Genomic DNA, 21,341 nt, shown 5'->3' with positions numbered 1-21,341 from the left:
GTAATTCAAAGAGTAATTCATATTCAAGAATTCTTAAGGTAACAGAAACTTCTTAACTACAATAATAATGTTATATCATTTAGGAATGAGACAGAAGAATGTCTCCAAAAACATAAATTCATACAAAACACAAAGAATTTATAATGCTTTAATGTCACCAATGTAATAGACATGGCTTCCTCCTTAAAAGCTTCCAATAGGAAACTGAATGTTGCACATTTTCAAATTAAATAAGGGATGAGGGTAAATAAAATCAACCATTAGAAAATGGCTTCTCTTCATATTAGAAAGAGTTCCACCTACTTTCAATGACATCTGTCTACCTCAGTATGCCCCGCTCACAGTGTACCAGCCTCATTGGCACTGTGATTTCCACTTCCTCAGATCTTCATGTAGCTGGCTCCTTAAAGTGAGTCACCTCACAGCACAAGCACTGCCTCCTCACAGAGGCCTTCCCAAACTTTTATATGCATTTTGTTCTCAAGTCCATCCTGCCTATCATGTACTCTATCACATTTTCCTTACTTTTCCCCTTCCTTTGGAGATCTTATCAATATTTGAAAATATGTTCCTTATTTCTTCTGCTCTCTACTGTCAAGTAAACCTAATGAGAGAAGGAGTTTTGTCTCATTGACTGTAGTATCCCCAAAAGCTAGATGGCACAATATAAGTCAGTGCTCCACAAATGTTTGTTGAATGAACAAATGAATGAGTGACTGAATTTGAAGCACATAATATACAGGGTGACCAACGAAAGACTCACAATCCCTACCTAGGAATTATTTTATCAAAATTTTTGAGAACAAGCAACTTTCCATTTGACAGCATACATGATGTCTCTTTCCTTACTGAGTATCAATATTATAACTGAAGTATACTAAAATAAAGACAATTAAGTAAAAGAGAGAAAGGCAGTCTATGATTTGTTTGAAGAATGTTCTCAGAAAATCACCTCGACACATACCAGGTAATTCCAGAATTCTTTTCTCCCATAATTCTGCTTCTGTCATTCAGTCAGCTAGCAAATATTTATTGAGCATTATGCACTTTATTCCTGAATATATATACTCAGGTCTCTTGAACACAAATTAGTTTTATATTCTTTGAATAAATTATAGTAGAAACATTACTGTCTTTATTTAGAGAAATACAAACCTGAATTCCAGTTACAACCATAACTAATTATATCAACTTGCAGCACTCATTTAACATTAGTAAGTTCAAGATATAATGATACTTTGAAACTTTCGGACACATAGTTAGCATTCATTATTAATTCTCCCTTAGAGGGCAGGAATTGAAAAGTGAAAGAAATCTTAAGAATAGATTCCCTGGTCATCCAGTGGCTAAGACTCCATGCATCCACTGCCAGGGGTTATAGGTTTGATCCCTAATCCTCCTTTTCAGGAAAGTTCCATGCAGCATGCAGTGCAACCAAAACAAAACAAAACAAACAAACTTGGGGCTTCCCTGTTAGCTCAGACAGTAAAAAATCAGCCTGCAATGTAGGATACCTGGGTTCAATCCCTGGAGAAGGGAATGGCTACCCACTTCAGTATTCTTGCCTGGAGAATTCCATGGACAGAGGAGCCTGGCAGGCTACAGTCCATGGGGTCACAAAGAGTCGGACATGACCAAGTGACTTACACTTCACTTCAGATCAAAGATATGTTTCTAATAGTCACTGCTGAACACTGTGGGTTCACCAGTTTACTGAGAAGCAACAGGTCACAAACAGAGGCAACAAAATTGATATAACCATGACTGCATTTAGAAAGGATAAAATCATATCCCTCAAATATAGCAGGCATCGAGTTATCATCTGCTGAAATAATAAAAAACAATTTCAGGACACAGGATTTGAAGCTTATAATTTCTTAAATCTATCTTAAATTTGGTAGTCAGACATATCTCATTGACCTTAAGGTAAAGGAAAAAATTCTTATCTTATTCTACTGTGTCCTATATCTTCTGGTTGTTAATTTCAAACCATAATCTTTGTTCTCTATACTCCAGTTACACTGGCCTAGTCTTTCCTTTGAAGTACTGTGTCTTCACCCATTTATGCAGTAATCTTCACAGGAGTTCTTTATTTCTTCATGGCTTCTAGTTACTGTCTAATGTCCTTTTATTTCAGCTTAAAGAACTACCTTTATCATTTCTTGTAGAGGAGGTCTACCAGCAACAAATTCCCTGTCTTAAATATATTTAAAATCACTAAAAGAAGCCATGGACAAGGAACAAAAGGGAACACAGAAAATGAAATATGAACAAAATGAGAATCTACATATCTAACGAGCTTAATATACTCCATGTAGGAGAAACTCAAAGAGAATCATGCCAGATACATTACAGTTAAACTGCTGAGTGACAAAGACAGAATCTTGAAAGCATCAAGAAAGAAGGAATTTTCATGTACAAGAAGTCCTCAATAAAATTAACATCCTATTTCTTATCAGAAAGCATGGAGGCCAGAGGCAGTGGAATGACATATCTAAAGTGCTAGAATGAAAACAACTGCTAACCAAGGATTATATACCTGGCAAAACTATACTTTGGAAAAGAAGAAGAAATTAAGATATACCCAAATAAATGAAATAAATATTAACAGAACCTAGCACCAGTGCAAAGAGAGAGGCAGTGCAGTATAGTAAAGACATAGGCTCCATGTCAAACTGCCTGGATTTGAACCCTGAATTTCACTGATTAATAAACACCTGACCCTGGGCAACTTGCTTACCACCTCTGTGACTCAGTTTTTGCAAATGTAAAATGAGGATACCTCCCCTCATGAAGTTAGGAAGATAAAATAAGTTAAAACAATAAACTCAAAAAAGGGTACCTTGTACATAATTAAGCACTTATATATTGACTCTCACCACCACCACTATCATAATCATTATCACTTTTACAGAGGTTCTAGAAATGTTAGTTTTTATTCCCCTGAACTTACCATATCTCTGTGAAACAAACACTGAATACTGAGAAAGTATGACACAATTGTGATCTTTTTTTTTGTAGGAGAATTATGGTTAGCAAAATCAAGAAATTATATTTTATTTATAATAATGGCTATTGCACTAAATGCTTTGTCAGTCCCTTTAGCAAATTCTCTTTTATCCAAGGTGCCAAGTAAAAAAGAAAAAATAAGGTGTTTTGTGAATACACTTTTTTTCTCAAGCGCATCCTATGACAAAGATGCTTATATTTGTCACAGACTTGTGCTAAATGAACAAAGAGCCCAACACCACTATCATATCTAAGATAATTTCTAACAACAATACTTAATAAATATTGAATCAATGTAGACATTTCTTTGTCTTACAATATTTTAAAAGTGTTTGTTTGGATCTGGACTCAAATATGATCTGTACATTAGAACTAGCTGATATTCCTTTTTAGTTCCTTTGAATCTGTAACTGTTCCTACCATAAATCTCCATGCCAGGCATTTTTTCCATTAATATTTTCAATTGAAGAAATTACATCTTTTGTCTTTTCGAGTTTCTCAGTTTGGACTTTCCTGACTTTATACCCCTGGTGTCATTTAGTATGTCCCTCTGTCCTTACTATTTCTTGTAAACTAGGGCCAATCATATTCAGATTTTTTTCTTTATTTTTAATTTGGATGGACAGCTTCATGGGTACTTTTGCTAACAAATTTATGTTTTCCTATATAAAAAATACGAATGATAAATAAGGATACTAGGGAGGTTAAATGAGGTATCACAGGTCACATGCTTGGATTAGTACCTAGCACAGACCAAGAACTCCATAAACATTAGATAAACATCTTATTATTATACTGCACACAGAGAATGTTCAGAATTTGATGTCAGATTAGAAGAGCACTTCTGAAAAAGGTAACTAACAAGCTTTGGTGGCTGACTAGATGTTGATATCACTGACCAACACAGGGAATATACAGAGAGGGGAAAGTTTCTGGGGAATTGGAAGAGAACGAGTCAACTTTAGACATCCTGAATTAGCGTCAGTGGGATGGCTAGGCATCAATGTCACACCCAGAGCTGGAAATAGGGGCTCTAAAATTAAAAAAAAAAAAGATCTGTGAGCAAGAAATAAACATCAAATGTTGACAGGAAAGGAAGCTCAGTGAAGGTCACAGTTGTCATAAAAGATGATAAGACCACTTGAAGAATGAATTGGCATTTGAGAAAGAAAGGTAACAACACTTCAAGAAAGGAAATGATGTACAGGAAAAGACATGTAGACAAAATCATCATTGTATGTTGTGGCTATAGGATTGTTCTGACTAGGAAACAAACTGTGTTGGAAAAGTAGAGGAAAATGAAGTTACATGGATAGAACAAGGCTAACTTTGAATGGCTTTGAAATTTAGAAATAGGTAATTCAGTTTAAACAGGAAATAGGAATACCCTGAAGAAGTTAACAAGACAACTAAACTCTATGCCATGTCAACACTATATAAAAATCTACCATAAAAGAATTGGGAAAGTATAAAATATACTTGCTGTATTATTCTAGAAGATTTAAATTTAGCTAAAGGGAATGTTCCCGAGGCACTGCGGCTTCAGGCCATTACAAAAAAGGAGCGAGGCACTGTCTTTAGTACCTTCCCATATCCTTCTCTATTTCCCTCTCTTTTGTCTCCTCTCACCTAGGAAACCAATATTCCTAAGCTGCCCTAACTATAAAAAACTATATTTTGCAATGATGCACTGTCCTGCTACCTGAAGCACTCTGGTTACATCTCCACATTCAGTTCTAGACTGCCATGAAACCTTTATTCTGCTATTACCCTACAGATCCTTTGACTATCAAATTAAAGTGATTCATACAACACTATAAGTGACCAAAATTCTATCGGACATTTAATTTAAAAGAAGAATTTGTTAACATGTATGAATTTTCGAACTGTTAAAGTGTATTTTTCCTATATTGTTTTCTACATATTTATCTATTCTAGTTTAACTGAACAGATTATCAAGACTAAGAGGCACATCTGCAGAGGCCAGTTTTCTGCATAAATGTCTGTTGTGCCTCTACTGGGGACAAGGCATTGTAATCAACTCTAATGGGACTGCAAGAATGAAGGCATTGTAATTGACGCTAATGGAACTGCGTGCATGCGTTGCTAAGTTGCTTCAGTCGTATCTGACTCTGTGCGACCCTACTGACTGTAGCCCACTAGACTCCTCTGTCCATGGGATTCTCCAGGCATGAATACTGGAGTGGACTGCCATGCCCTCCTCCAGGGGATCTATCTGACCCAGGGATCAAACCCACATCTCTTATGTCTCTAGGATTGGCAGGTGGGATCTTTACCACTAGCACCACCTGGCAAGAATGAATAAAACAGAGACTTCCCTGTGGTCCAGCGGTTAAGACTTCATCTTCCAATGCAGGGGGTGTGGGTTCAATCCTTGGTCTGGGAGCTAAAGTCTTACATGCCCCATGGCCCAAAATCCAGAACACAAAAACAAAGTAGTGATATTGTAACAAATTCAATAAAGACTTTAAAAAACGGTCCACATAAAAAAATCTTTACAAAAACAATGAATTTAACATAATTTATGACTTTACTGTAAGAACTTTACAATCAAACAGGTGAAAGAGCCAAACACACAACTCATCTCAAGGGCAGATAAAGGCTCTATAAGAATGTTTCTGAATCTTGGGTATATATAAATCCTTATAAAGAAAGAAAAAATGTGTTGTGGACAGGTGTTAATAGACACATGATTACATTATTGAAATACCTGAAAAAGCAAAATTATGGATAAGGATAAACTCTTCTTGCTTTCAGGTCTTACTAGAGTAAAAATAGTATCAAAACAAATTTACAAACTATGTACATAAAAGCCAGTAAAATAACAAATTACAAATTGCTTGCTATCAATATGATATTTTTGCTCAAAAAAAAAATCACTGTACTGAACATGAATATGCAGCTGACTGCTTTTTGCCCATTATTTTCTAGTTACATTTGAGTTTGGCATTCATATCTTATAGGTGACTCAGTGGCAGAGAATCTGCCTGCCAATGCAGGAGACACAGGAGACATGGCTTTGATCCCTGGGTCAGTACTCCCTGGAGGAGGAAACGGCAACCCACTTCAGTATTCTTGCTTGGGAAATTCCATGGACAGAGGAGCCTGGCAGGCTACAGTCCAGTAGGATTGCAGAGTCAGACATGACTGAGCGAATGAACATACACACACACACATACGCATACTTATAACACATATTAGTGTTCCATCAACAATTTAATATTCCCACCATTTCTTTCTACTAAAACGCTGCAAAGCTATAATTTAGTCCATTTTGATGTCAACTGGCCCTAAGTTGGTAAAAATAAATCATCTGTACCTATCAAATCTATTTTTATCCTTTTCTCATTAAACTGACTTAACACATTCATAGCCCTGAAAGTCTAATGAAGTAACTGCTTATAAGGTAAGCATCCTAGATGATCCAAGAATATTTCTTCTTTCAACCCTAATAAAGGGTTGAAATTTATAAATTCTTGTAGCACACACTCTCTCTCCCACAGACAGAACATATTTATGTACTCAGGTCCAAGGACTCCCATGTTGAAGAACAATGCTATAATAGAAATAACAAACACTATACAGGCAGAAATGATGGGGAGATGAATCCCAACTGCAGAGGTTTTATGGAGGAGGTAACATTTGAGGGCAGCTCTGACATGTGAGTTTAGTGCCAAGTGTTTAAGCTTTCTATAATTTTTTTTCCATAAGATTGAAAATATGATACAAACTTGAGTTAAAAAAAGACATGAATATTCATTGGCAAAGACAATAAAGAGAAAATTATCAATTTTATGAACAAAAGGTGAGGAGTTTTCTTCTAAGAAAGAAAATCAGATAATAAGATTCCAAGGAGCATAAAAATAAATGGCATACTTTGCATGTGGCAAAGTTCACTTATACTTATTGATGTAATGCTTTTTAAAGATACTCACATAAGGAAAGCATCAGGAATACTTCTATTAGTTAGACTTATTTTAACATCTATGACATGCTAATTTTAGGTACCCTTATGATGTAATACCCCCTTCAAGGATCACTGCCTTGTCAAGGTGAAGGGGCTTGCATAACTCAATGAAGCTATGAGCCATGCCGTGTAGGGCCACCCAAGATGGACGGGTCATAGCAGGGAGTTCTGACAAATCGTGATCCTCTGGAGGATGGAATGGCAAACCACCCCAGTATACTTGCAATGAGAACCTCACAAACTGTATAAAAGGCCAAAAAGATGAAACCAAAAGATGAGTCCCCCAGGTCTGAAGGTGTCTAATATGCTGCTGGGGAAGAGCAGAGGAGAATTACCATAGCCCAGAATGAACGAAGCAGCTAGACCAAAGCAGATACAATGCTCAGTTGTGGATGGGTCTGGTGATGAAAGTAAAATCTGATGCTGCAAAGAACAGTATTGTACAGGAACTTGGAATGTTAGGTCCATGAATCACGGAAAACTGGACGTGGTCAAGCAGGAGATTATCAGAATAAACATCAACATCCTAGGAATTCGTGAACTAAAATGGAATGAATGAATTTAATTCAAATGACCACTATATCTACTATTGTAGGCAAGAATACCATAGAAGAAACAGAATAGCCCTCATAATCAACAAAAGAGTCCGAAATACAGTATTTGGGTGCAAACTCAAAAATGACAGAATGATTTCAGTTCATTTCCAATGCAAGCCATTCAACATCACAGTAATCTAAGTCTATGCCCCTACCACCTATGCTAAAGAAGCTGAAGTTGATCAGTTCTACGAAGACCTAGAAGATCTTCTAGAACTAACACCTAAAAAAAAGGTGTTCTATTCATCATTGGAGATTGGAATGCAAAGTATGAAGTCAAGATATACCTGGAATAACAGGCAAGTTTGGCCTTGGAGAACAAAATGAAGCAGGGCAAAAACTAACTGAATTCTGCCAAGAGGATGCACTAGTCTTAGCAAATACCCTTTTTTCAACAACATGAGAGACGACTTTACATATGGACATTGCCAAATGGTCAATACCAAAATCAAATTGATTATATCCTTTGTAGCCAAAGATGGAGAAGCTGTATACAGCCAACAACAACAACAAAAAAGACCTGGAGCTGACTGTGGCTCAGATCATCAGCTTCTCAAAACAAAATTCAGGCTTAAACTAAAGAAAACTGGGAAAAACACTAGGCCAGCCAGGTATGACTTAAATCATATCATGTATGAATTCACAGTAGAGGCAATGAAGAGATTCAAGGGCCTAGATCTACTTAACAGTGTGCCTGAAGAACTATGGACAGAGGTCCATATTGTACAGGAGGCAGCAAACAAAACCATCCCAAAGAAAAAGAAAAGAAGCCAAAGTGGTTATCTGAGGAGGCTTTACAAATAGCGGAAGAACAAAGAGAAGTGAAAAGCAAGAGAGGGAGGGAAACATATATCCAATTAAACACAGAGTTCCAAAGAATATCTAGCAGAGATAAGAAGGCCTTCTTCAATGAATAGTGCTTAATAATAGAAGAAAACAACAAAGGGAGAAAGATTAGAGATCTCTTCAGGAAAATTGGAAACATCAAGGGAGCATTCCACCCAAAGACCGGCACAATAAAGGATAAAAATGGTAGAGACCTAGTAAACGCTGAAGAGATCAAGATGAGATGGAAAGAATACACAGAAGAACTGTATAAAAAATATCTTAATGAACTGGATTATTACAATGGTGTGGTTTGTCACCCAGAGACAGACATTCTGGAGTGTGAAGTGGGCCTTAAGAAGCACTGCTGTTAATAAAGCTAGTGGATGGAATGAAATTCCAACATAGCTATTCAGACCCCTAAAGGATGATGCCATCAAGGTTTTGCATTCATTATGTCAGCAAATCTGGAAGACCCAGAAGGGCCACAGGACTGGAAAAGGTCAATTCTCAAATCCTCATCCCGATTCCCAAGAAGGGTAGTACTAAAGAATGTGTTAACCATCAGATAATTGCACTCATCTCCCATACTAGTAAGGTCATGCTTAAAACCTTGCATGCTAGGCTGATTCAGCATTATGTGAACCAAGAACTTCTAGATGTCCAAGCTGAGTTTAGACAAGAAAGAGGAACTAGAGATCCAGTTGCCAGCATTTGGTGGATTATAGAGAAAGCAAGGGAATTTCAGAAAAACATCTAGCTCTGTTTCATTGACTATGCTAAAGCTTTTAACTGTGTGGATCATGACAAACTGTGGAAAGCTCTTAGAGAGATGGGAATACCAGACCATCGGTCTCCTGAGAAACCTGTATGTGGGTAAAGAAGCAACAGTCCCCTGTATGGAACAACTGACTGGTTAAAGACTGAGAAAGGAGTACAATAGGGCTGTCTGCTGTCACCATGTTTGTTTAACCTACATGCTGTGCACATCATAAGAAATGCCAGGCTGGATGAGTTACAATCTGGAATCAAGATAGGCAGGAGAAACATCAACAACCTCAAACATGTGGATGATACCACTCTAATGGCAGAAAGCAAAGAGGAACTACAGAGCCTCTTGATGAGGGTGAAGGAGGAAAGTGAAAGAGCCATCTTAAGACTAAATATTAAAAAAAAACTATGATCATGGCATCTGGCCCCATTATTGCATGGCAAATACAAGGGGAAAAGGTAGAAGCAGTGACAGATTTCTTCTTTTGGGCTCTAAAACCACTGGATGGTGATTGCAGCCATGAAATCAGATGATTGCTTCTTGGCAGAAAAACAATGACCAACCTTGACTGTGTATAGAAAAGCACAGACATTACTCTGCTGACAAAGGTCCATATAGTCAAGAATGGTTTTCCCAGTGCTCACGTATGGCTGTGAGACCTGTAAAGAAGGGAGAACACCAAAGAATTGATGCCTTCACACTGTGGTGCTGGAGAAGACTCTTCAGAGTCCCCTGGACAGCAAGATCAACCAGTCAATTTTAAGGGAGATCAATCCTGAATATTCACTGGAAGGTCTGATGCTAAAGCTTGAGCTCCAGTATTTTGGTCATCTGATGTGAACAGATGACTCATTGGAAAAGTCCCTGATGCTGGGAAAGATTGAGGGCAGAAGGAGAAGAGGACATCAGAGGATGAGATGGCTGGACGACATCACCGAAACAATGAACATGAACTTAGGCAAACTCTGGGAGATGGTGAGGGACAGGGAGGCCTGGTGTGCAGCAGTTCATGGAGTTGCCAAAAGTCGGACACAACTGGGAGACTGAACAACAATAACTGGATGCAATATATAAGAATTTTTCTATTTCCATTTATATCAAAATCTTTTCTCCTCTTCAGTTTTTCCTTCGTGTATTAGTAGAAAAAGAATGAAAGAGTCGAATATCATAATCCCATAACTCAGTCTGTAACACACTTCTGCTCATCTCTGAATCAGTTTCTGTAGACTCTATTTGTATTTTATCTACTCCATGACAAACATTTCAACAAACGTATATCTCACAGAAGATCTGTGCACTGGTATTCTAGAAGGTGTGAAAGGAAAAGAATAATGTGTTAATCAGATTAACTTTCAAGTCATTTTTAATTCAGAAAATATTTACCTAGTAGTTTAGGTGCTAGACTCTTTGCTGATTACAATTAAAAATACCAAACCAAATTAGAAAATTATTTTTCTTTTATATTCTCTTATGCATATATTAAGGTTACTGTATCTTTTATTTTTAGGAAGATCTATTAAATAGTTGGAGAAGGCAATGGCACACCACTCCAGTACTCTTGCCTGGAAAATCCCATGGACAGAGGAGCCTGGAAGGCTGTAGTCCATGGGGTCGCTGAGGGTCGGACATGACTGAGCGACTTCACTTTCACTTTTCACTTTCATGCATTGGGGAAGGAAATGGCAACCCACTCCAGTGTTCCTGCCTGGAGAATCCCAGGGACGGTGGAGCCTGGTGGGCTGCCGTCTATGGGGTCGCACAGAGTCAGACACGACTGAAGTGACTTAGCAGCATTAAATAGTAGCTCATTTAGAATTTTTACATAAGAAGTAATCTTTAATCCAAGGATTCAGGGCTTCCCTGATAGCTCAGCTGGTAAAGAATCTGCCTGCAATGTGGGAGACCTGGGTTCGATCCCTGGGTTGGGAAGATCCCCTGGAGAAGGGAAAGGGGATCTCTAGAGAATTCCATGGACTGTAGTCCATGGGCTTCCAGAGTTGGACACAACTGAGCAACTTTTCACTTTCACTTTCCATCTTTAATTCAAATGAGTATGTAACGTACATTTTCACTTGTTGAAAGAAGTTCAGTAGGGTCTCTGCAACAGGGTATCATTTCTATCTACAGGTACTCATACTAAGAACACCATGCATACTATTAGCTCCTCTAATGTTAAAACTGCAACTTTTTGGTGAGATGCAATAGGAGTGAATGGAGGTTTCTTTTACTCAAATACACAATAGCAATAGAAAATTGATCTGTATAAAGTAATTTAAATGGCTGCTATATACTAACTTTGAAGACATGTTCACAATTCAGACTCTAGAAAACAAAATGTTTAAGACAGTTCATGATTTTAAGATGGTAGATTTTTAAATTTAATGTTTTAGATGTATTCATTGTCATAAAATATGGAAATTCTTTATTTCCATAAATTCTGGCTCAATCACTTATTATATTTTATTAAAGATATTTTAAATTTGGCTATAACTCTTTTTGGTATTAGAAAAGAAGAAAAATAAAAGTCATACAATACACAGCAGACTTGTTCTTAAATGTTTGATGTTTGTAATTTCCAAATAATGACTTAACTAGCACACTGGGAAAGACACTTTACCCTTCTGACTCTCAGTTAATTACCTGTAAATGTAATACTATGCCTTCTATATTTGTCAAAGGCTCAAATAGAGATCATCTAGTATCTTAAGGAGTGAATAAATAGTTTTGTTCTTCCTTCCTAAACGCTTTGTATAAAAATATATTTATTTTAAAAATATTTAATGGGAAAAACCATGAGTAATACTAAACTTATTAACATTAGAAGAAACTTCATTAGGTACTCCGCACTTAACAAACTTTTTGGTTTGTAAACTCCTATAAGATCTGACTTCTAGGCTCATAACTTCCTCAAATTTTACATTTCAACAATAATGAACTAAAATGGTTGAATGTCCCTGAATACATGTTATTTTCAATCTATATGCTTATTTTCTCTTTCTGTATTCTCTTGTAACTCATACCTCAAAACTAGCCTAGATGTCTAGTTTTTCTTTAAATATTTAAAGATTTCCCTAGTCTTTTTAAAGATTTCCCTAGTCTCCTTTCCGAGACAAAGAGAGTGAATCATTCTATTCTTCTTCTAAAATTCAAGCCATCAAAAAGTGACAACATCAGAATGGGAGAAAATAATAGTAAACGAAGCAGCAGACAAAGAATTAATCTCAAAAATATACAAGCAACTCCTGCAGCTCAATTCCAGAAAAATAAACGACCCAATCAAAAAATGCCCCAAAGAACTAAACAGATATTTCTCCAAAGAAGACATACAGATGGCTAGACATACACATGAAAAGATGCTAAACATCACTCATTATCAGAGAAAGGCAAGTCAAAACCACAATGAGGTACCATTCACGCCAGTCAGAATGGCTGCTATCCTAAAGTCTATAAGCAATAAATGCTAGAGAGGGTGTGGAGAAAAGGGAACCCTCTTACACTGGGAATGCAAACTAGTACAGCCACTGTGGAGAACAGTGTGGAGACTCCTTAAAAAACTGCAAATAGAACTGCCATATGACCCAGCAATCCCACTACTGGGCATACACACTGAGGAAACCAGAATTGAAAAAGACATGTGTACCCCAGTGTTCATCACAGCACTATTTATAATAGCCAAGACATGGAAGCAACCCAGATGTCCATTGGCAGACGAATGGATAAGAAAGCTGTGGTACATATACACAATGGAATATTACTCAGCTATTAAAAACAATGCATTTGAATCAGTCTAATGAGGTGGATGAAACTAGAGCCTATTATACAGAGTGAAGTAAGTCAGAAAGAAAAACACCAATACAGTATGCTGCTGCTGCTGTGTCACTTCAGTCATGTCCGACTCTGTGCAACCCCACAGACAGCAGCCCACCAGGCTCCCCTGTCCCTACTAATGCATATATATGGAATTTAGAAAGATGATGATGATAACCCTATATGCGAGACAGCAAAAGAGACACAGATGTATAAAACAGTCTTTTGGACTCTGTAGGAGAGGGAGAGGGTGGAATGATTTGGGAGAATGGCATTGAAACATGTATATTATCATATATAAGAATCGCCAGTCCAGGTTCAATGCATGAGATAGGGTGCTCGGGGCTGGTGCACTGGGATGACCCAGAGGGATGGGATGGAAGGGAGGTGGGAGGGGGGTTCAGGATGGGGAACACACGTACACCCGTGGTGCATTCACGTCAATGTATGGCAAAACCACTACAATATTGTAAAGTAATTAGCCTCCAAATAAAATAAATAAATTTATATCAAAAAAAAGTGACAACAGAGTTCAAGGGAAACAAATGAAATATAAATAAATCAAAGACATTAAAACAATGGTGTAAACTCTGTTATATTATCTTGATGTAAATCAAGGTAAATTTTGGCTATGAGTGACAGCCCAAAACTGAGTGGCTTATAAGATAGAAGTTTATCCCATTCAAGTCAAGGGTATAAGCAAGTCAGAGTGCGCAAGGTGACTTTCTGAAGTTATCAGAGACTTTCAATCTTACTGCTTTGCCCATTCTGAATTTGTGGTTTTCCCTCATTGTTCACTTATCAGATCCACATATCAGCAAGCATAGAGGAAAGGGGGAAAAGAACACATACCCCTCTTCCTTTAAGGCTACTTTCCACGCAAACTACACACAGTCCTACTTCTTATGTATCTCTAGTTAAAACTTAGTCACATGACCACATTTAGCTGTGAGACTGAAAGTGATAGTTTCATTCCAGGTAGTAATAGGCTGGGAGAAGATTAGTAGATGAGGAAAACCAACGTTAGGGTACAACAATCCATCATTGCCGGACTTGGATATATATTATTTGCTGCTGCTGTTAAGTCACTTCAGTCGTGTCCGACTCTGTGCGACCCCATAGACAGCAGCCCACCAGGATCCCCCGTCCCTGGGATTCTCCAGGCAAGAACACTGGAGTGCGTTGCCATTTCTTTCTCCAATGCATGAAAGTGAAAAGTGAAAGTGAAGTCGCTCAGTCGTGTCCGACTCTTAGCGACCCCATGGACTGCAGCCTACCAGGTTCCTCCGCCCATGGGATTTTCCAGGCAAGAGTACTGGAGTGGGGTGCCATTGCCTTATCCAATATATTATCTGAGGTAAGCACATAACTGACATTTACTATTTAACACCAATATTTCTAGTAGTGTGTATACTATAAAATTATATAGTAATTTCTTCTAAATTTCAATTTTTAAGTTAAATATTTCTATTGGTAGAGATTAATCTCTATGAAGTTTAAATAATATTCACAGTAACAGGAAAAAGAAATTTCAATAAAAACAGAAAAAGCTACTTTAATTATTATAAAAGTTGCTTTGTAACAGGTTATTAAATATGAGTTAAAATATTAAATAAGAATATTTAAAATAAAATATAACCATTGTATTAATAAAACTACGTATAAACAAAACTGCATGTAAATGAAACTGCATGAATACTCTTAGAGAAGATACAGGATTTGGGGAGATTTGGGAAGAAAAAAGTCCATCAGTTAGTTTATTGTATCTCTTAGAAATGCTATATAGAGATTTTTAATCAAGTAGAGTGATCACAAAACAGAAGTAAAAGTTAGAATAAAGAAAAACATGGGGAGGGAGGAGGGAGGAGGGTTCAGGATGGGGAACACATGTATACCGGTGGAGGATTCATTTTGATATTTGGCAAAACTAATACAATTATGTAAAGTTTAAAAATAAAATTAAAAAAGAAAAGAAAAGAAAAGAAAAACCAGGTTTTGATCAAGATCTCGAAGTACGTGACTTTCAGCAAGTAGCTTTACAGATGATGATGACTGTAAGGGGTCAAAAGAATTTACCACTTTGGTCTGGGTTTTGTGCTTCTGTAGTAAGCATTTTTTCATTTAGTATTCACAACATTCCATTAAACATTATTCCACTTTAAACAAAAAAAAAAAAACAAACTGGATAAGTGACTCAAGAGCAAAACAGCTATATTAAATATCACAGCACAAATGTAAAGGTTTTTCTAACCCAGTTCCTCTTAACCATTATGCAAGCCACCTACCTTCAAACTCTTGAATGTTGGTTTTGTCATTTGTTACATAAGCGGAATTTAGCACAACCTAAACTGTTCTAAAGTTAATTCTGGTCTTTTAAGATGTTGGTATTCTAATGAGGTCTGACTCCCTTCCCCCAATTCCCCAAAAAAATCACATAATATCAACAGATCTAATCAGTTTCTTTCCTGGATCTTATGTGAGTCAGCAAAGTTATCATTTCTATATATAAGATAGAAAGTAAAAATCCATATATTAAAATGAATAGATGAAAAGATCATAGTGTGGAAGTAAGGTAAATTTGAATATATCCCTATTCTTCATAAGGGCTTCCCTGGTGGCTCAGACGGTAAAGCGTCTGCCTGCAATGCAGGAGACCCAGGTTCCATTCCTGGGTCGGGAAGATCCCCTGGAGAAGGAAATGCCCCTTCTCATATCAATAAAAGAGCAAACCAAAAAGTTACATAAGAGGGAAGAAAGGTAACTAATATTTATAAAAATCCTTTTACATATATGCATAAATCATTTTGTGAAAATACAGAGGCACAAAGAGGCTGACTTGCTAAAGGTCATATACACAGTATACATGCAGTGACATCAGTACTTGCTCTGGTTCTAAAAGTTAGTCTCTTTCCTATCTAGCCTGCTTCCTATGGCTCAATTTTGGACATTCATGTATTCATATCCTTGTTTCAGTTTTAATGTGAGAAAACTAAAGATAATCTTTTTTCAATGATCTGATGGATGTTGGCAATTTAATCTCTGGTTCTTCTGCCTTTTTAAAATCCAGCTTGAACATCTGGAAGTTCACTGCAGCCATAAAATTAAAAGATGCTTGCTCCTTGGAAGAAAAGCTATGACCAACCTAGACAGCATATTAAAAAGCAGAGATATCACTTTACCAACAAAGGTCAAAGCTATGGTTTTTCCAATAGTCATGTGTGGATGTGAGAGTTGGACTATAAAGAAAGCTGAGCACCAAAGAATTGATGCTTTTGAACTGTGGTGTTGGAGAAGACTCTTGAGAGTCCCTTGGACAGCAAGGAGATCCAACCAGTCCATCCTAAAGGAAATCAGTCTTGAATATTCATTGGAAGAACTGATGCTGAAGTTCCCATACTTTGGCCATCTGATGCAAAGAACTGACTTACTGGGAAAGACCCTGATGCTGGGAAAGAATGAAGGCAGGAGGAGAAGGGGACGACAGAGGATGAGATGGTTGCACAGCATCACCAACTCAATGGCGATGAGTTTGAGTAAACTCTGGGAGTTGGTGATGGACAGGGAGGCCTGGTGTGCTGCAGTCTATGATAGGGTTACAAAGAGTTGGACACGACTGAGCGACTGAACTGAATCAAACTGAAAGATACTCTGGCTTCCCAGGTGGTTCAGTGGTAAAGAATCTGCCTGCCACCGCAGGAGATAAAGCACACACAGGTTCGATCTCTGGGTTGGGAAGAGTCCCTGCAGAAGGAAATGGCAAACCACTCCAGTGCTCTTGCCTGGGAAATCCCATGGATGGAAGAGCCTGGCAGTCTACAGTCCTTGCGGGGGAGGGGGGGGCGGTCACAAAGTGTCAGACATGACTGAGTACACACACACACAAAGATACTAATTTAGTTCTTTGTGGGTACTAACAAAACATTTTGCTGGATACAATTAGAAAAGACATATTAAAATATGCATTTATTAAATACATATTAAAATATGCAAAATACAGGGGAATATATGTTATCAGTTACATCAGAATAATAAAAATTCAGTATTACCAAACAACTAAGGAGAGAGAGTTATTTTCAATTAGGATGATTAGGGAAAGCCTCAGAGAGATGATTACATGTGTACAGGACATTCAAGAGGAGGTTTGATTTCATCAAGAGCAATAAAAGCCTGAAAAAGAAAAAGCATATTCCAGGAAAAGGGGATGACATGAATGTAAGTATGGAGACAAAATGTATATTCAGGGTGGAGTATGTAGTCCACATTGTGTGGAATGTAGTGGTCTTCTTCTTGAATAATAAGATATTTGGGAAATATGTTACAGCCAAACTTAGGAGGGGTCTTGAATACCAAGTTAGATAGTCTGGATTTGATCATACAAGAAACAGAAAGTCACTAAATATCTTCAAGTAGAGAAACAAAAGAGTTAGAGCAATGCTTTAATAAAATTAAACTGAGGACCACATATGTATAGGCTTCAGTAGAATTACTAATGGCCAGGAAGAAGAGATACATCATTTAGAAGATAATGACATTTCAGTGGAATATACTGGGTTGGCCAAAGATGTTATGGAAAAACCTGAATAAACTTTTTGCTGAATCCAATAACATAGAGCTTAAAAACAGAAATTCTCCTGAGTTCTGAAAATTTCTGAAGAAAAAATTATATATATAAGATGTATATTATATAATATATAAATACTTAGTACAGCTTCAGCTCTGAAAAAATCTATAATATCCCCATTTCAACCACAATCTTATCTACCCTGACGAGTCCTTTAATCTCTCCATTTTCTTTGAATATATCAGCCTTCCCCCGTCTCATTTTATTCCAGTCCCATGGTCAACACTTGAACTACTCTCTCAATACTTTCAGCCTGAGTCAGTGTTGAAATCTACCCACTTTTCTTGACTTAAGGGGCTAGAGAAAGCTTCACAACCTTGACATTATGAGAAAGGGTTTCTGTTATCAGGTACTTATGAAACTCTCATATGAATACTTAAGTTTTTAACTTATTTAACATCTGATAATGTTAAATCTGAACACTACCTCTCTTTCTGAAATTCTTGAATTCAAACAGTTGTAATTAAATGTTCTCTTAATATTACTCTAAAAATGTACTGAGGGTCAGCATTTTTTAATTAAAAAAAATACCTTTTTCATACGATGTTAATTTTAACTTCCTGATTGTAAAACACTAGATGCAAAACAGAAGGATGCTACAGAAATATGTTAATATTTTGCTGTAAACCATTAGTTAGGGCCATAAAGTTCTGATTAAGAAAAAACAAACAAGCAAAGAGCTGCAAATCAGAGATATTTAAAATGCTCCCTTAGGAAAATGAATGAACATGCCATAAAAATCTGTAGACTCAACGATGATGATAAAGCCTTTAAAAATACAATAAAAGCTCTTTCTGGACTCTGAAAAATGTTAAATGTAACAAATGAACCAGTTTTCAAAAAAAATGTTAAAACATAAAGATTATATATATACAGATTAACATTTCTGATAATTATTTCTTCTAATGAACAATTAAAATAGGATTAAAGAAGCAGACTCACTGAATAAATAATATACTCAATTTTTTCCTGTTATTTAAAAGGCATTTTCAAAAATGCTGTAAAATTTCATTACTGCAATTCAGATTTTACTAGTTAGAATTTTCTAATAATATAGATCAAAACCTTAGATAAAGTTTTTCTTTATATAGCACATTTCCTTATACACAGTAGAAATTAACATTTTAAAATTAAAGAGGAAAAGTATCCATTTCTTAAGAAAACTATCCTTTTGAACAACTCTCCATATTTGGAAGACTCTTTATACATCAATGAAAATTTTAAAAAAGAAGTCTAAGAATCCTTTCAAGAATGCTGTTTTCACAGTCCTTCGTAATATGTGATTGCAGTCCCAAGTAATTTTATTGTTATAATCTTTTTCCTAATGTGGAATCACCTCAAATATTTTGTACCATATTTTATAAAAACAAAACTAAATATGATGATTCAGGTTGTAATTATGATTCACACTGAAATATGTATATATAATTGGGCATATAATTTCAGTTATAAATTAAGGATAATTTTCATTTAAAGTGTTTAAAATCATTTAAAGAACTATTTAAATAAACTATAGAGTGTGAGATATGAATCATTAAATGTTAATATTCAATTGGCTGTAGAAAGAAAGAGTAACAATTAAAAATCATAAATATTTTCTAACTTAATTCTCATTCTCAGAGAAAACAAAACATCTTTAAAAGCTTAATTATCATTTTAGTCTTACTGTGATCAGTGTGGTCAATCTTGTGACATCACTGTTGAGAAACCTGTAATAGGAAAACAGAAATACATTCAGCTGAATCATACTTGAGTAAGTAGTTTCAAAAACTAAAAACTTTGTTTAGAATATTTGTCTGTCATGATGCCATAAGGTATTCTAAAATTATCAGGAAAAGTACAATTGGCATGACACAAATAAGCATAAAACACCTAGAGTTTATCTATAGGTCATTATTTCTTATTGCATGGCAAATTATGTTTCATTTATAATCAACAACACTCCAGAGTAAACATATTAGTAAATAAACAATAGGTCACTCAGGTTAGTTTTATTTGTTTTCAAATATTTACTAAGAAGAGAATCAGTCTTAAACATACTATAAAACAAATGACAGATAGGTATCCTTTTTTTTCTATGATTAAATCAGCTGCTCAGTCTATGCCCAAAACATGATCTACTCCTTATTATCAATCAACAGGAGAAACTCTGCATTGCAGGCAGATTATTTACCAGATGAGTTACCAGGGAAGCTTAAGAATACTGGAATTGATAGCCTATCCCTTCTCCAGGAGTCTTCCTGATCCAGGAATTGAACCGGCCTCTCCAGTACTGCAAGCGGATTCTTTACCAGCTGAGCTACCAAGGAAGCAATTTAAGGTGAGCTTTTAAACGTTTAGTGTTTCAAAGTAATACAACATTAATGGTGTTTTAAGATTCATAATTAGCTTTCATTATTATTTCATTCTCTCATAAGAATTCCTTCAAAGTGGGAAAGAGGTATTTCTCATTATACACTCAGGAAAACAGACATTGGAGAGGATGCATGACTTGCCCAGGCACACAGAACTGAGTTTCCCTTGGTTCCTCTTTTTATCCAAACCTCCCACCCAATCCATCCTGCCAACCATTCTTCCCCATTCTGTCCTTGTTACTGCTGTTTACCTCACTAGTTCAAGATATTGCTCTCCTATATCACGATTCTAGTCTACTGTCCTTAACTCAGCGACAAATGTATCAGCTCACATCACTCCCTTACTCAAAACTGTCCAATGGCTTTTCCATCAATTAGCATATAATCTGTAATACCTACCATGGCCTATTAGTCTCTCTGTCACCTGGCTTCCTGACTATAGCTTCTGTCACTCTCTCCTTACTATGTCCCAGTCACCATGACCTTTTTGATATTCCCAAAATATACCAAACCTGTCCCTCTTCAGAGCCTTGACATTTGCTGTTCTCTCAGCCTGGAGCAATTGTTCCCTGTATCTTTACAGGACTGGCTTTCTTACTTCATTCAGTGTGATAAAAATGTCAGTTCCTCAGAGAAGCCTTCTCTTACCACCAGAGACTGTTTTTCAGCTGCTAGCTCTGTAAGAGAAGATCACTGGAGCACTAGTGTAATAGCTGGAACCCAACAACTACTCAAGAAAGAGCTGCTGAATGAATGACTGAACAATTACTTATTGATTTCTTACTGCATCTAGCACTATGCCCAGAGGGACATATAAATAAAAATGCTTACAATTTCTATTTAAGAAAAATATGCCATAATAACTTTCATATGCATTTTTAAAAATCACTGCAGGGAGAATTTGGGAAGTTCAAAAAAAAAAAAGTGGACAAAGCAGGGAGTGGTGGGAAAGTGAGTACAATGAGTTACAGGTGTGATATAATGACAGTCTGGACAGTGAAGATGAGTACAGACAGAATGGGAAACCCAAGCAACATCTTGCATGGAGAAATAAGAGGACTTCACGCTAAACTAAGTACAGGAACAAGGACATCAGAGAATGAAAGATTATCGGGGATACAATGAAAGAAACCTGCAGTGGTAGAGTAGAGTGACTTTCATGTTGGACAATAAATAAACCCAATGTTACCAAAGGCTATTCAAATGGAGACATTTCTCAACAACAGGTAGAAATTGTGACATAGAATAGAAACTGGAGCCTATTATACAGAGTGAAGTAAGCCAGAAAGAAAAACACCAATACAGTATACTAACGCATATATATGGAATTTAGAAAGATGGTAACAATAACCCTGTATACGAGACAGCA

General features: G+C 36.5%; 1 protein-coding gene across 1 annotated transcript in view; it reads right to left on the bottom strand.

Moving 5' to 3' along the window:
• Positions 1–16,828: 16,828 nt before the first annotated feature.
• Positions 16,829–21,341, bottom strand: part of LOC105002427 — a 175,671-nt gene continuing 171,158 nt past the window's right edge. Inside the window, exon 4 of the mRNA XM_010859026.1 lies at positions 16,829–19,327. The gene's annotated coding sequence lies outside the window, so the exon portion shown is untranslated. The remainder of the gene's footprint in view (positions 19,328–21,341) is intronic.

Source organism: Bison bison, unplaced genomic scaffold (genome assembly GCF_000754665.1).
Source record: "Bison bison bison isolate TAMUID 2011002044 unplaced genomic scaffold, Bison_UMD1.0 scf7180017864452, whole genome shotgun sequence".
Taxonomy (NCBI): Eukaryota; Metazoa; Chordata; class Mammalia; order Artiodactyla; family Bovidae; genus Bison; species Bison bison.
Note: the sequence above shows the minus strand (reverse complement) of the source record. Positions and strands in the feature narration are given on the sequence as shown.